The sequence below is a fragment of the Thamnophis sirtalis genome, unplaced genomic scaffold, assembly GCF_051295495.1.
Source record: "Thamnophis sirtalis isolate CommonGarterSnake01/CBP01778 unplaced genomic scaffold, rThaSir2_p1.2 scaffold_13, whole genome shotgun sequence".
Classification (NCBI taxonomy): Eukaryota; Metazoa; Chordata; class Lepidosauria; order Squamata; family Natricidae; genus Thamnophis; species Thamnophis sirtalis.
The window spans coordinates 28,175,604-28,192,188 of NW_028261393.1; the positions used below are offsets into that span (position 1 = coordinate 28,175,604).

The window sequence follows — 16,585 nt, forward strand, 5'->3', positions numbered from 1 at the left end:
TAGTTGCTTCGACAGATATGCCACAGGTTGCTGCCACTGGCCAAGCTGCTGAGTCAATACTCCTAAAGCGACATTCCTGCGCGTATCCACATACAAATTGAAGGGTTTACTTAGATTTGGCAGGGCCAAGGCCGGAGCTCTCGATAGAGCTCCTTTGATGGCATCAAAGGCTTGATCCTGTTCATGTGTCCAAATGAAAGGGTCTGTCTTACTTCCCTTGGTAGACGAATAAAGGGGAGCCGCCATTAGTGCGTAATTTGGAATCCAAATTCTACAAAAACCTGCCAAGCCTAGAAAGCCTCTCAATTGCCTCCTGTCCGTTGGCCTTGCCAGATTAAGCAACGCTTGCTTTCTCTCTGGGCCTAATGCTCTCTGCCCTTGCGTTATGTCATAACCTAAATAACGGACCTTTTGTTGGACTAACTGAGCCTTCCTTCTGGACGCTCGATATCCACAATCTAACAACAAACACAACATACGTCTTGTATTTTCCCAACAACCGTCTCATGACTGCCCAGTGACCAGCACATCATCCACATATTGTAAAACCGAGTCTCCTTGTTGAAAGGGAATAAAATATTGTAAGTCTTTGGCCAATGCGGTTCCGAAGAGGGTTGGGGAATTTTTGAACCCCTGAGGTAACCTTGTCCAGGTATATTGGCTCCTCGTTCCGGTATACGGATTTTCCCATTCAAAAGCAAACAATGGCTGGCTAACAGGATGGATGGGTATAGTAAAGAAGGCATCCTTTAAATCAATCACTGAAAACCATGCAGCATCAGGCGGGATGAGACTGAGCAGAGTATATGGATTAGACACAGACGGGTGAATTGTGACTGTCCTTTCATTAACCACGCGCAAATCCTGCACTGGTCTGAAAGACCCATCTGGTTTTAGGATAGGCAAAATTGGGGTGTTCCATGGGGATTGAATAGGAACTAACACCCCAGCATCTAAGTATGTTAAAATACAGTCGTATATAGACAGGATGGCTTCCCTCCAATAGGGTCGTTGCTGTCCAATATGAACAGGAGCTGCCAGGGGCTTCAATTCTACAATAATAGGGGGGTGATGTGCTGCAAATCCCGGAGGGTTATCCTCCGCCCATAATCCTGGTACATCAAATTCCCTCCATATGTTCAGGCAATCTTCCTCAGAAGTCCTAACCACCATCAACCTCCACATTTCATCTGGCCGGTGACTCACAGTGAGATACTGCTTTCCCTCATCAAAGGAAATAGTAGCTCCTAACTTGCTCAACAAATCCCTTCCTAACAATGGGACAGGACATTCAGGTATATACAGGAATTCGTGTTGAATTTCGGACCCCTTAAAAGTACAGGTGACTGGTTTTAAGACTTGACGTCCCACAACTTGTCCAGACACTCCTTGTACTTGAATTTGGTATGGACCAGGGGTAGTGATTGGGTTGTTTATCACCGATCGTCCAGCCCCTGTGTCCACTAAAAAGGTAGTCTGTTGACCCCCAATATTCAGAGTAACCATGGGCTCGGGGGGAGTCTGCTCCAAGCCAGGTCCCCGTCAATCTGACCAACCGACTCCGGCTAGTCCAATACCCTCTATTCCTGCATTTACCTGAGCATCAAACCCTCTTCCTCTTGGACCCTGAGCCGGTTGCGACCCCCATCCACGACCTGGATGTCTGGGTGGCCCCCCTTGTCCTGTCATCATCCCTCGCCCAGTCATTCCTCGACCTGCCATGCCGCGGCCCAGCGGGCGTCGCCCGGGCGGACCCCTAAACACTCCACGTCCCCTAAGAGCTAACCTCTTTGGACACTCTCTCTGCCAATGTCCTTCAGATCCACAATGGGCACATTGATTCGGCCCCACGCCTGCCCTTCCTCCCTGTAAGGCCAACGCCAACAGCTCCGTCTTTTTATGCATACGGTCATCTTTATCCTTTTTCTCAACCTTATCCCTATTAACATACACCTTTCTAGCCACCTCCACCAATTCAGTGGTGTTCTTTCCTAATGCTCCCTCTAACCTTTGCAATTTCTTACGAATATCCAATGCACTTTGCGCAATAAATCTTTCATTCAACATCCTTACATTCTCTGGGGCTCTTGGGTCCATTTGAGTGTACAACTCATAAGCCTCAATTAATCTCTGAAGGAATGCTTCTGGACTCTCATCTGCTCCTTGCATGACCAGCGAGGGTTTAGATAAATTCACAGGGGGCTTTCCTGCCTTCTTGAGAGCTGCCACTATCAAGGTTTGGTATGTTTGTATCTTTGCCAGGTCACCGGCTACTTTAGGATCCCATCCAGGATCCCGTTCCGGTGCTTCTTCCAAAAGTTTCTGAGCCCTATCTGCCTCTGTATGGTAACGTTCTCTAAAAACCTCTCGCATTCCTGCTTTACATTTCTCTCTCTCCTCTGCTGTGAGCAACGTAGTTAACAGCTGTTGTATATCTCGCCAATTAGGGTTATGACTATGCATAATGGTTTGAAACAAATCCGTCATTTCCGTGGGCTTCACGGATAGCGGACCAAAATGCTTCCGCCAATTCAATAAATCCGTAGTTGAAAAGGGGATATATTGAAAACAAGGGCGGTATTCAGGATCTCCTTGGGCGTCCACGCCTACCTGTTGCTCTGATACTCTTAATGGAAAGAGTCCTTCTTTTTCCTCTAACAATGTACTTTCCTCTTTCTCGGCTTTCGCCCTTTCCACTCCCAACCTTCTAGTTACTGGTCCTTCTCTCCTAATTCCTGTAGCCCCTGAACCACCATCCTTGGGCTCTTTTCTCCTCACTACCGCTCCTGTTGCCTGGGGATCCCCTGTTCCCCCAGCACTTCCCTTATCTCCACCGTCCGCTACAGCGACACCCATAGCCTGGGGCGCAACTATACCTACAGGTGCTGAGGCATAGGGAGGAGGAGGTCTGAAGAGTTCCTCTTCATCCTGGGCAAAAATCCTTTTCTTCTCTGACTCCCTTGTCTCTGGAGTTGCTATTTTTATTGTGCGTCTGGGAGCTGACCTCAACTTCCCCTTTTCCTTCGGTCTCACTACACACAGTCGAACCATTTCAGCTTGACACTGTAATAATTCATCAGCCTGCCCTGCGACTGCATCTCCCCACTGATCTATATATGGGAACTGATTGGGGTAGCGTTCTTCGTTTGCAGCAATTAATGAAGTTAAATCATCTATAATTTGGTTCTGAAATGTTCCTCCCATTGGCCATCCTACCCCCATATGCGGCCACTGGTTCTGACACAAGTAGATAAGCCTATCCTTGGTCAATTTTGGGTAAGGGACTCTATATTCAGTGTGGTTAAAATATGAATCAAACCCCTTAAGCATGCAGTCCAGCGGTCTGCTGGGCACGCTGCTACCCCCACCCATATCTAACACACTACCAGCGACCTGAGGCCCCAGAAGCCGGAACTCGATGGCCACCTGCAGGAACTGCGCTGGTTTAACCACCCACACAACCTATACGGACTTCATTAGGAACGCCGTCCCGAGTCCAGGGGGGTGATCGGGCCCCCTCTTCTATCTTCAAACGAGATAGGTACAATGCAATTAATAGGATACTCGCCTGAGACGTCTTCTCCCCACGGATCCCGGCCAGGAAACACCACAGCTCTTTTCCTAAGGTTGCAGGGTTCTTGGACTCACGATGCGTGTCCCCCTTGGAGGAGTTGGGCTGCTGTTGTTGCTTCCCGGGGCAAAAGGAGACCCGTGGCGCCTGGAAGCCAAGGAGCAGCAGCCCCACACCCCAACGGGGCAAAGTGGCCCTCAGCAAAATATTGCCTTAGCTTCTCAGTCCCATCTGAAGGGTGCCAGAAAATGTTGTAGAATCAAGTGACCAGGAAGCCAAGCGATGCAATATAGGAAAAGTTTATTGAATGCGCAGGTTCAAACATGCCAAAACAGCATCAGAAGTTTGAACCCCGAAGGGTTCTTAAAGCCATACATTTATAGTGCAAATCACGTCATCATCTATAGAGGCAGAGTTTAAGCATATAAGGTAATGAGAGGAACCAAAAACTGTCTATGCCAGATGGTCAACAATTACTATTCTTACAATATACATAGTCAGCACCCTATAGATCATGGGTGGGTGACATAAACGACATAAACAGGACACATCTTGCAAGATGGCAGGAAACTCCCTGTCTGGGTCGGCTTGTTCCCAGATGTGTAAAAATACATCTTGCTTTCTTCAGCAACTGTCAGCAATTGTTTTCTGCTTAATGGTGCAAAACCTCAGCTTTGATCAGAGCATTTGATATTAAACATGGCCTATAGAACTATGGTTCGCAATTGGGCCTTTTAGCCCACCTTACTGCCTCTGCTGGTGAAGTCTTCTCCAGCTCCGATGGAGGTCAGGAAGAAGAGTCAGCTTCCAGCCCTAGGGCTGCCTGATTTGGCCCAGAGAGGAACTGTCAAGACCCCTCTGAGGGCTCCTCAGATGGAGGCAAGCATGGCCAGAAGGAGCCTCCTTCCCTGCCAAGGGGGCGCGAGAGGGAAAAGGCTCAGAGGAGCAGCCTTGACCAGGGGAGAAAACTCTCCCCAGATGCCATCCTATCTTTATATCCAGGTATCTATGCTACAGGGCTGGGCTACCTCTGGAACCAGCCTTCTCCTATCACATCAGCCCATCCCACCCTTTAAATCAATCAATCTATCTATCAGAACAGAGCCAGAAGGGACCTTGAAGTTCTTCTAGTCCAACCTCCTGCTGAAGTGGGAGTCCCTATACCATATCAGACTTCTGGTGGCAAGCTGTTCCACTGGTTGGTTGTCCTCACTGTTAGGAAGTTTCTCCTTAATTCCAGGTTACTTCTCTCCTTTGATTAGTTTCCATCCATTGCTCCTTCTTCTGCCTTCAGGTGCTTTGGAAAATATGTGGACCCTCTCCTCTTTGTGCCAGCCCCTCAAATACTGGAAGACTCCTCTCATGCCTCTCTCTCTCTCTCTCTCTCTCTCTCTCTCTCTCTCTCTCTCTCACACACACACACACACACACACACACACACACACACACACACACCACCCTTCTTTTCTCTAGACGAGCGAAACCCAAATCCTGCCACTGTCCTTCATCAGGCAGGATCTCAAGGCTTGTGACACGTTTGACCTCTCCCTCAGGCTCAGCCTGGCCCTCCCCTACACACCCCTTTCCTCTCTTCCTTTCAAGAAGGCTCCTCCCGCCCAATTGCCCCTCGATCTCATCCTGTCTCTCCTTCCCAGAACTCTTGGATGAACACTTCCGATATTTGTGGGAGAGCAAGCGGTCGCTCAAAGGCAAATTGGTAAAAGAAATCTTGGACTCGATGGAGGACAAAGAAATATTGAATACCATCTTGGAATATCTTCATCCTCCCCAGGTAAGCAGCTGGGTTTGTGTCATGGGGGGCCTGGAGGTCCTTCGTGCAGAGGTTGCCAAGCCACTGCTGCCACGATGGAGATAATTGACCCCCAAAGTAGAGAAAAGTGGTTCTGGAGAAGCAGTTGAATGATGGGGCCCTTGGTCTGGGGAGCCTGGAAGGACCATGGAATGATCATTTCAACCATTTCGGACTCCGCCTGAACATCAGGACAATGCGGTCCTTAGAGTCTGTCACCAGCCCTGGAATGCTTCCAATCCATGGAGAAAACCCAAAGAAGGTGGAGATTTTTGGGTATCTGGGATCCCACCTCCAAGGCAAAGGTCTTCTGACGCAGGCTTCCTTAAAAAGCATGAAGCAAAATCTGGGTCCCAGCAAAACCTCTCAGAGTCAGCCAGGCTTGGCAAAGAGACTTTCAGATGAATATTTATCTACATGAACCTTATCTCGCTTGGAGAACTGCCAGATAATCAGTTTCCAAACAGAGGGCAAGGCAACACTTGACACGGAGTCTCTCTTTTTTAAAAAATTTTTTTTTTTTTGTAGACCTAAAAGACAACATAAAAAATTCATATCCATTACATACAGCATGTCATTTGGTTACAAGCATTTGTGCATCCATATTTTCAATTACGTATACAATCACAAAATTTCCATCTAATATAACTAGGTACTTCACTTTCATTGTACATCATATATTCAATTACCGTTAATATTTCTTTCTTTTCAGCGAACCTAATTCCCTTGCATTCTTGATTGTCTATTTAATAACAATATACCTTTATGTAAACACTTATCTCATTCTGATTATTTTTATAGTGTAAAAGAATTTACCAACTGTTTATGTTTATACATCACTACTTTCAATTATGCATAATCCCACCAATCATCCATCGAGTATGCTTATGTTCATTGTTGTCGTTGTACATTCAAGCAAAAGTGTTATTCCTTCATTTTTAAACAAAGTATTTTAAATACTCACTTCATACATATGCCAATCTTTCATTACTTCCTTATTAAACTATTTATCAACAACAAGTTATCTTTAGAATATACACCATTACATAGAGTTATGCATATGACCAATCATCTATCAAATGTACATAGATTCATTATTATCCTTATCCATTTTAAAATCAAATATTCTAAATTATTCAATTCATATATTCATTGTATTGTTATTAATCTATTTAACAACATAATTGTATTATCACTTATCTCCTTCAATTAAAACATATATAAAACATTTTTCATTTCCAGGTTTTTTTTGTCCAGCCACATAAAACAAATTCCATATCTTATAAAATTGCTCATCTTCTTGTTCCCTAATTTCAAATGTCAATTTACTCATTTCAGCACACTCCATTATCTTTCGAATAACTTCCTCCTGTTTTGGTATTGTTTCATTTTTCCATTTTTTTGCAAATATGATTCTAGCTGCTGTTAAAACATTTACAATCAGATATTTCAAGTCTTTAATGTAAATTTTTGGTATGATTCCAGGGGTGGGTTTCTTGCTCCATTCCAACCGGTTCGACTGGAACGGGGCCGGCGGCGTCCTCGTGCACGAGCGCGGCGCACGCATGCGTACTAGCATCTATGTGATGCTCCAGCTGCTCCTGGAGGATCGCACAGGCGCTGTATGCGTCCTGCGCATGCGTGGAAGCGCAGAACTTGTCAAAACCGGGTAAGGAGCGCGGGTGGGCAGGTGGGCCAGTCACCGTTCCCGGAAGTTACTTACTTCCGGGTTCGTCGACCAACCGGTTCGCAGGGACCGCCGCGAGCCGGTTGAAACCCACCCCTGTATGATTGCCAATAAAAAAATCTCTGGTTTAAGGTCTATGTGTTTGTGTATCATTTTCTCCAACCACATGTGAATTTTAGTCCAGTATCTTTTGGCTTCAATGCAAGTCCACCACATGTGGTAATATGAGCCCGGATTACATTTCCAACACTTTTCTGATTTATTCTTGGACATTCTTGCAATTCTCATTGAGGGTGGATGCCACCTGTAAAAAATCTTATAGAAATTTTCTCTATATGCAGTTGACATTGTCATTTTATAATTTTGAGACCATAATTTCTGCCATTTCTCTAAATTAATCCCATGTCCAAATTTTTCCCCTAAGCTATCGTAGTTTCTTTAACTTGTTCCTCTTGTAGTTTGACCTCTAATAAATTTCCATATAGTTTTTAATTACTTTTTCATCAGTACCTGTTAAAATTTTGTCTTTTCTATTTTTTTTAAAGAAAAAGGCCAGTTCTTTTTCCATTTTCTGTACAAAGTCTTTCCCCCCCCCCCCCCAATATGATATCATTTAGTGTCCATCTCGTCCATCTTGTCCTTTGGCCTTTTCATTTGATTGTAATTAGATTATGGTCTGCCCAAGTGCTTGTTTCAATCTCAATTTCTTGTACATTACAAATCAGTTCCGTTGAGGCCCATATCATATCAATTCTGGAAAATGATGAATGTCTATTTGAATAAAAAGTATATTGTTCTTTTCTAGGATTTCTTTCTCCAAAGATCTTTTAGATTTGTTTTATCTATCATCCTGAAAAAGGATTTTGGAAGCAATTTTCTATTTAACTTTGTTGTTTTGTAGTCCATGTTCTGGTTTACAATGCCATTAAAATCTCTCATCATACAAATATCAACATAGTCCAAATCAGATTTTTTTTGTGGAGTTTTTTGTAAAATTCATCTTGTTTTTCATTAGGTGCATAAATTGCGATTAAGAGTATTTTTTTAATATTATCCATAATTTCCACCGCCAAGATTCTTCCCTCTTCATCTGCATAGATTAATTTCACTGGAATATTATCTTTAATATAGAAGATCACTCCTCTTTTCGTACAAGTCGCCAGTGTAGTAAACATTTTTCCAACCTTTGGTTGTGCTAGTAGGTATTCATGTCTCTTTTGAATATGAACTTCTTGTAGGCAGATTATGTCAAGTTTTAGCTTTTCTAATTTATGAAATATCTTCCTTCTTTTAATTACTGAGTTAAGCCCATTTGTATTGATTGTGACCATTTTTTCCCTCCATGTTCATACTTTATATACAAGATTTATGGCTCTAGTTGATCTGGGTTCTTGTTGTTCTCTGGAATTTATGCCACCCACCACGCCTTCTTCTTTATCAATTCCACCTACAGCACCTTCTATTTTTTCAATCTCAATTATGGGTGTCTCCAGTAATTGTACCATTAGTTCTTCTTTTCCAGTTTTCTCAGCCATTTCTCTGAAGGGTTCTACATTGAAGGCTTCTGCCTTATCGATTGTATTTATTCTGTATCTTTGTCCATGCCAGCTTGATGCTGACCCTGACTCCCATACCACCATCACCTCCTCCTCCTCCTCCTCCTCCTCCTCCTCCTCCTCCTCCTCCTCCTCCTCCTCCTCCTCCTCCTCCTCCTCTTCCCCCTCTGATTTGGCTACTGTGACAGACAGGTCCCAATAATAAATGGTGATAAATCAAGGACTACCAACCTCTGGAGACAGGTTGTTTCCTGGCCATTCCAGACAGAGGAAGAAAATCCAAGCTCTTAATCTCACCATTTGGGACAGAGCTTTTCCTTCCATTCCTCTCAAAAGCTCTCTCGGCTCCAGCTGATACAATCCGGATGGTCCTTCTTAGGGGCTTCATGTCTGTCCCAGTTAGAAAAGTCGAATCAATGATCTGATGCACCCTGAGGCAGAAGGGAGACCAACCCTCCCCTTGGAAACACAGAAAAACGTCTTCCTTCCTCTACTCCTTCACTTCCTCACACTTCTTTTTTGTTGTCCTCGTTGTCATTGTTGTCCAAGCAGATTCCTGCAGACCACAAAGTCCCCAGGGGGAAAATCAGTGAATTGCAGTCCATCAACCAGAAGCCTTCAATGCAACAAAGCGCTTCCCACTTCTTGTCTAAAGATAAGGTAAATATGCTGAGCGTTTCCCCTTTTAGGACGATAATTGTCTTAGACAAAGGTCAGAAGAGGACAACTTGCTGTGGCCAACTCCCCACTGCCCACGAATCATGACCGACTTAGAACGGGTTAATTTAACAATTTCATTCTTTCCAATAATGTTAAAAATCATTTTAACATTTGTCGTTTCATATTGTCTCTCCTTTGGCATCCTTTCTTTAATGCTTATTTCCACATTTCTTTGATATTAGACAGACAAATGAATATTAGAATTACAGACTTGGAAGGGGGCCTTGGAGATCTTCTAGTCCAACCCCTTACTCAAGCAGAAAACCCTTCACCATTTCAGGCAAATGGTTGTCCAATCTCAACTTAAAAGCCTCAAGTGATGCAGCACCTACAACCTCTGGAGGCAAACTGTTCTACTGGTTAATTGTTCTCACTGTTAGAAAGTTCCTCCTTAGTTCTAGGTTGGTTCTCTCCTTGATTAGTCACAGACTAACATAATAAGAGAGTTGGAAGGGACCTCGGAGGTCTTCTAGTCCAACTTTCTGCTCAAGGAGGAAACCCTATACCATTTAAGGCAAATGGTTGTCCAATCTCTTCTTAAAAATCTCTAGTGAAGAAGCACCCACAACTTCTGGAGGCAAACTGTTCCAGTGGTTAATTGTCTTCATTGTTAGGAAGTTGCTCCTTAGTTCTCCTTGATTAGCCACAGAATAACATAATAAGAGAGTTGGAAGGGACCCGGGAGATCTTCTACTAAGATCTTCTAATAAGAAGTTTCTACTTAGTTCTAGGTTGGTTCTCTCCTTGATAAGTTTCCATCCATTGCTTCTCGTCCTGACTTCCGGTCCCCTGGAGAATAGGTTGACTCCCTCTTCTTTGGGGCCACCCCTGAGATATTGGAACACTGCTATTAGTGCAACTCTTGTTCTCTGCTGAGTTGGCCATGGTGGGTAAGCCATGCTTAGTTGGAAATGGTCCTGTGCTTGACCACATTTGCTCCTTTTCTGATCATCCTTTGTCCTGTGTTTCCTTTTCCTGGATGATGGGTGGAGCTCCCTCAGACTCACAAACTCTTTTTCCAACCTTCAGATAAACCTGTACAAATATTACGGCTTAAAATTGAGGAATACTAAGCAGAAGGACCTTGTGAAAAATCACCTCAAAAAGCTTCTGGCAATCTCATTTGCAGACGAGACAGACAGAGAGGTGAGTGGAAGTGGGCTGCCTGTGGGGGCTGAGACCTCCAACTTTTTGGGGCCCTTGGTCCCTTTGGAGCTTGGTTATAAGAAATGTAGACCTTTTGCAACCCAACTAGGTCATTTCATCAGTTCTAGAAGGGAACAGGTTTTGAAGAGGGGAGGTGAAGGGAGGAGAAGGGAATAGGAGAGGAGGAGGAGAGGGAGGAGTGGGAGGAGGAGGAGGGGAGGAGAGGAAGAAGAGGAAGGAGGGGAGGAGAACTGTGGGGGTTTTGGAGGAGGAGGAAGAAGACTGTGTGGTCCTTGGTGCTCTCTGTGCTTGGTTGCTTTCTTGCAGACATTTTATTACTCAGTTAGGTAATTTCATCAGTGGTAGAAGGGCCTAGGGCTTGCAAAGAGGAGGAGGAGGAGGAAAAAGAGGAAGATTAAAAAAAGAAAATGTGCAAATATTGTAATTCACAAGCATTTCTTTGCCTAGGGAATTTCAGAGACCATTCACCTTGCTGCATTCCATCATCTGCCAGAAATCCTCTTGGTCCTCAGAGAGGTCAGTAACACCGTACAGTCCAAGAAACCATCTCTCCCGGAAGGCTCCCATGAGGTAAGATCAGGGATGGGGTTCCAAGTCCAAAACAGTAGAGAAGAAGGCTGGGGGATTCTGGGATGGAAAGTCCTAGATGTTTAGAAGGACGGATGCTCCAGGCCATCTGCTCTCTTCAGACTGGTCATAGATCTCAAAGACCTGAGACCAGCGCTGAGATTGTAGGTGGGGCTGGAAATTCTCCACCTCCATCTCCTGGAGGACCATTTTATAAGTCTAGAGAAGATCATGAGTTGCCCAACAAATGTCTCAAGTAGCGAAACTTCTTCAAGGAAAAAAAGAAGTCCAGTTACCTTTGGAAAAAGCCCCTGTGGGACAACCATGACCTGGATGACTAAGAATCTCCATCTGTTTCCATCCATGGCTTCTTGTCTTGTCTTCTGGTGCTTTGGAAGAGAGTTTGACCCGCTTGTCTTTGTCCTGGCAGGACTCACAATATCTATCTGACAGAAGGATTAGGACAGCATTAATCCTCTGCTATGGACAAGCAGCCCAAGGAGCCTCCCCTGAAGACCTGGGTGTTTTCATCCAACCCATCGTGTCCGAAATTCTCGTCCAGTACTCCACCATGAACAAGGTAGGCTGGTTTCTACTCTCATGTCAGTGCTGGCAGGACTGTTGCTTTCCTCTTGTTAGTTCCTTGATCTGTTGTTTACTGCTGCCTTGTTTGTCTGGGGTTAATCCCTGCTTCTCTGGATTTCAATTGCTGGTGAAAACATATAAGAAACGTCTGTAAAAACCAACAAAGCTCAGGGAGCACCAAGGGCTCCACAGTTCAACCCTGAGCTACAAATATTCCCTTTTGGTGAACAAGGACAACCTGACTGCAGTTCGTAGAGGTTGCTGGGGAGAATCTGGGTTCAACAGGCGATCTCCAGCCCCCAGTTATGCCTCCCATTCAGATCTGCTTCCTGTTCCAATTGCCCTGGAGATGATGAAATGCTAGTGGTTTCTTTATTTATGGTCATGCTGCATTTATTACACTCAAGGTTGTGCATTATCCTCTTTCTTCCTTTTCACACAACCACAACAACCCTGTGACATGTGTTGGATTGAGAGAGAAGAACTGGGCCAGATATGGACTCACCCAGCTGGCTCTCATGTGGAAGGTGGGACTAGAACTCACCGTTTCCTGGTGATTGGCTCAGACAGTTGGCTTTCATGACTATAGTGGGACTAGAACTCTCTATCTCTTGGTGATTGGCTCAAAGTCTGTCAGCTTCCTCTCCTGCCTAAGGCGGGACTAGAACTCTCCATCTCTTGGTGATTGGCCCAAAGTCTCTCAGCTGCCTCTCATGCCTAAGGCGGGACTAGAACCCAGAATGTCCAGGGGGCATTTTGATTGGGAGCCCCCCGGAGTTCAAGAAAAGACAGCCGGCTATGTAAAGGTTGAAATAAATAGATGCACCTTCTTTCTCCTGTTGTCTTCTTACCTCTCACTCTTCCCACTTGGGTTTCCCAGGACGAAGGCCTGAAGAAAGCCTTCATGAGGTCCATCATCATAGTCACCAAGGCGGCTGCCCTCAGCAAGACCTCCATCTACCCCAGAAACAGGAATTGGTCACCAAGATCATTGTAAGTGGGGAGAGGGGGCAGGTGCTCCTGGGCGCATTTAAGTTTGAAAGAGAATTTGAACTGAATTGAATTCCAATCAATTGGGCCCCAAATGATTCTGTTGCTAAGTGGGACAACTGTTAAGTGAAATCTGCCCCATTGTATGACTTCTCTTCCCACCGTTGTTAGCTGAATCACTGCTGTTAAATTAGTCGCACAGTTGTTTCATGAAACTGGCTTCCCCATTGTTTTTATTATTAGTGTTTATTTTTATATCCAGAGACAGACAGACAGAAAAATAGATGATAGATAGATAGATAGATAGATAGATAGATAGATAGATAGATAGATAGATAGAGATGTATGAATGTATGGATGGATAGTGAAAGAGAGAGAAAGAGAGAGAGACAAACAGATAGACAGATATTTAATATATAAAGTAGAATGAAAAATAGAAATGGGAAATTAGGGGAAGAAAGAAAAAAAAAAGGCATTGAGACTTTCCAGAAGAAACTACACAGCCAATGTCCAGAATGGCAGAGGGCAGAATTGTATAACTTTAACAGCGGTGGATTCAACTCCCAGAATTCTCCGGCCTTCAGGGATTCTGGGAGTTGAAATTCACAGGTCGTAGTGAGGCCCTAGTTACCCATCCCTGATTTAAACCATGGTCAGGAGACATTGCAAACTGCCATCAATGCAGGCTGGTTGCCAAGCGACCAAAATATGATCCTCTGATCCCTGAGGAAGAAGAGCCTCTCAGAACTTCAAATCTGGGTCATAAGTGTTAGAATTAGAAGAACAAAGTTGGAAGGGACCTTGGAGGTCCTCTAGTCCAGCCAGGAAACCCTACACCACTTCAGACAAATGGCTATTTGGAAATGGAAATTTCCCCTTAGTTCTAAGAGGGATCTGGAGAGATCCATCATAACTTTCAATGGTGGCTAAGTGAGCAGTTGTAAGTTGAGGACTTCCGGTGTCAACCAGAAAAGGCATAGGGATGGGAATAGTGCCAGCTGGATGGTGGCCACATCTCAGGAGCTTCTTTCCATGTCTTTCCTTCTTTCAGGAAGTCATTGAAGATGAGCCCGTGAGACCCCTGTCCGTCATAATGCTCCATCAAGCCATCATCACCATCACCTGCATGAGGTATGTACCTGCACCACACTCATCTTCCCACCAGCTGGAGAGGAACTTGGTGTTGGACCAACTGATGGGATTTCCATGCCAAGTCCCTGTGCTCTACAACGTGTGTGTGTGTGTGTGTGTGTGTGTGTGTGTGTGTGTGAAACTCCATTTCACTGAGGGACACATCAGGGCTGTGGTGGGTGGGTGGATAGATGGATGGAGAGAGAGGGAGAGAGGGAAGGAGGGAGGGAAGGATGGATAGATGGATAGATAAATAGATAGATAGATCCAGGAGAGCAGGAGTTCAAACTCCATTTCATTGAGGGACACATCAGGGCTGTGGTGGGATGTATAGATGGATGTATAGATGGATGGAGTGAGAGAGTGAGAGAAAGAGTGAGTGTGTGTGTGTGTGTGTGTGTGTGTGTGTGTGTGTGTGTGAGAGAGAGAGAGAGAGAGAGAGAGAGAGAGAGAGAGAGAGAGAGAGAGAGAGAGAGAGAGAGAGAGAGAAATTCAGAAGACATTTCCTTACACTGAGAACAATCAATCAGTGGAAGGGTTTGCCCCCAAAAGTTGTGGGCTCTCCATTACTCAAGGTTTTCATGAAAAGAGAGGACATCCTTATGTCTGGGATGGTTTAAGGACCATCAAGCAAGAGTTGGAGTAGAAGACCTCCAAGGTCCCTTTTAGCCCTCTGAGTCTAGGATCTCCTCACACCTCCCTCCTCTTTTCTTGTCGTTCATCAGCCGTATGAAGCCCTCCTTGACCTCTGAGGTGAGGTCTAAAGTGGTCAACCAAAGCATCCGGAAGGTGTTTTCGTTGCCAACTATCAAGGTGTCCACAATGAAAACCGACAGCCAACCCCCATCATCTCAACCTCAGGTGAGCAGTCCAGATGGAGCAAAGCAATAGGGGATCCACCTGGAAACAAGGATGCAGTGAACAGGATTCCCAATCTCCTCAACAGCCCTGGATCCATCCCTCGAGCCAAAGTTCCCCTTGGCCTATCCCTTCCTCTTTGGTCTTGAAAGTCTGCTTCCCCTTCTCGTTCTACATTTCTGCATCCCAGGATTCCCTATTTTGAAGCCCTAAACATCTCCAGGAGGTTTTCCTCCTCATCTTTTCTCTCTTCCTCCCCTTCTCTTTTATCTTTTGGCTGAAGGATCTTCTCAAGACCAATTCCCATCCCCTCCCTTTGACCCCCAACAAAAGAAGGGCCATGGTGGGGCAGAGCAATCATGGTCTGCAGGCACTAGCTATGATTCCTAGGCAGTCTCAGATAATCCTCAGAATTCAGATGCTTAGCAACCTGTTCAGATTTATTTATTTTTTTAACAATTTTTATTTGTTTTTGAACAGACAAACAAACATAAAAATAAAAAAGCCATCTTCCATTACAAATTGTAGAAAGTGTGTCAGTTGGTAACAGTATTTCCATGCATCTCTTCCATAGTCATCACTTGCTTTTCATATGAAATCGCATATTTTAAATTCACATATATTCATGTATATCACGATTATTATAGTTCAACCTTAATTTGCCTATAATTGTTTTTACATCCATTTATATATAATATACAAAATCTAGAATAGGATTATATGATAACATTCTATTAAATCATCCTAAAATCATCCAATCACAATACATCTTTATAACATATTCTGGATAAAGCTTTTAAACCTCCTCTCATATTCTCCATGTGTTGTTTATATAAAATTTCATATTATCAAGTAATATATCTATATGTATTGCTATCATTATTAATCATTATTTAACTATAGCTATTGTCACTTCATTTTATACATACAACTAGTAAACTAAATTTACCTTAATTTTTATTATACATTTTCATTGTATCAACCTGTATCCCTCCAGCAATAGTACGGTCTTATATCTCTTGCCATTTGTGGCATTAATGTTGTAGTTACTTTCTTAATAAATCTTGCATAATACTTCCTAGGCAACATGCTGTTCCTTTCATATCTCACAAAAGCTTGAAACCCAACATCTGCTCTTTCCATCAGCTTATCATTGGTTATCACTAGTACTTCTATAAAGATTTCTCTCCTTATCTCCGTCAATTTTTTTCTCTTTTCTTCTTCTGTGCTTTGAAGTCTGGGGTAGAGTTCCATTTCATCCATCTTCTCTTTCCATATTCTGCTCTTGACATTGCCAACCACGCTCACTTTGTTCAGTATCCACAGTTTTCTTATCTCTTTGCTCATTTTTTTCTCCATCTTTTGAACTCTGTCCTCCACTTTCTTCATTTGGTAAACATCCTCAGTTTCTCCATCAGATTTTTCTGTTTTGTATTCCATATTCTCCAATCTCTTTTCAATTCTCTCTGTCACAACTAATAGATTTTGAATTTCAAACATAATCATTTACAACATTACAGTTTCTTTTTCCTGCTGCACCATTCTTCCAATTATGCAGGCACTGCCACTATAGGATTCAAGGCTATTTTAATAAACTTCAAACAGGTTCATTTATTATCTTTCAAGTCAAAATGTTGTCTTCTTTCCAATAGCTAGTGATAGAACTTCCAAAAGGCACCTGTATAAACAACTTGTGTTCTTCCTACTTTCAGTAAATGAACTGGAAGAACCTTAAATCTCAAGTGATCAAAGAGAAAGAAGAAAAAACAATTTATCCAGCCTCCAGCCTCTAAGTGGCAGTGTAACTGCTTTTCCTCCTGTTGTTACAATCCTCTTTATAATCCTTCTTATGATCTTCCTTATATTCCAAACTTAAGAAAGAAAAAAACCCTTAAATAAAGATAAAAAACAATCCAATCAATCAAATCAAGCTTTATAAAAAA

The 16,585-nt window shown here is 43.6% G+C and overlaps 1 pseudogene; it reads left to right on the plus strand.

Moving 5' to 3' along the window:
• Window positions 1-4,085: 4,085 nt before the first annotated feature.
• LOC148043110 (maestro heat-like repeat family member 5) overlaps window positions 4,086-16,585 on the plus strand; it is a 30,301-nt pseudogene continuing 17,801 nt past the window's right edge.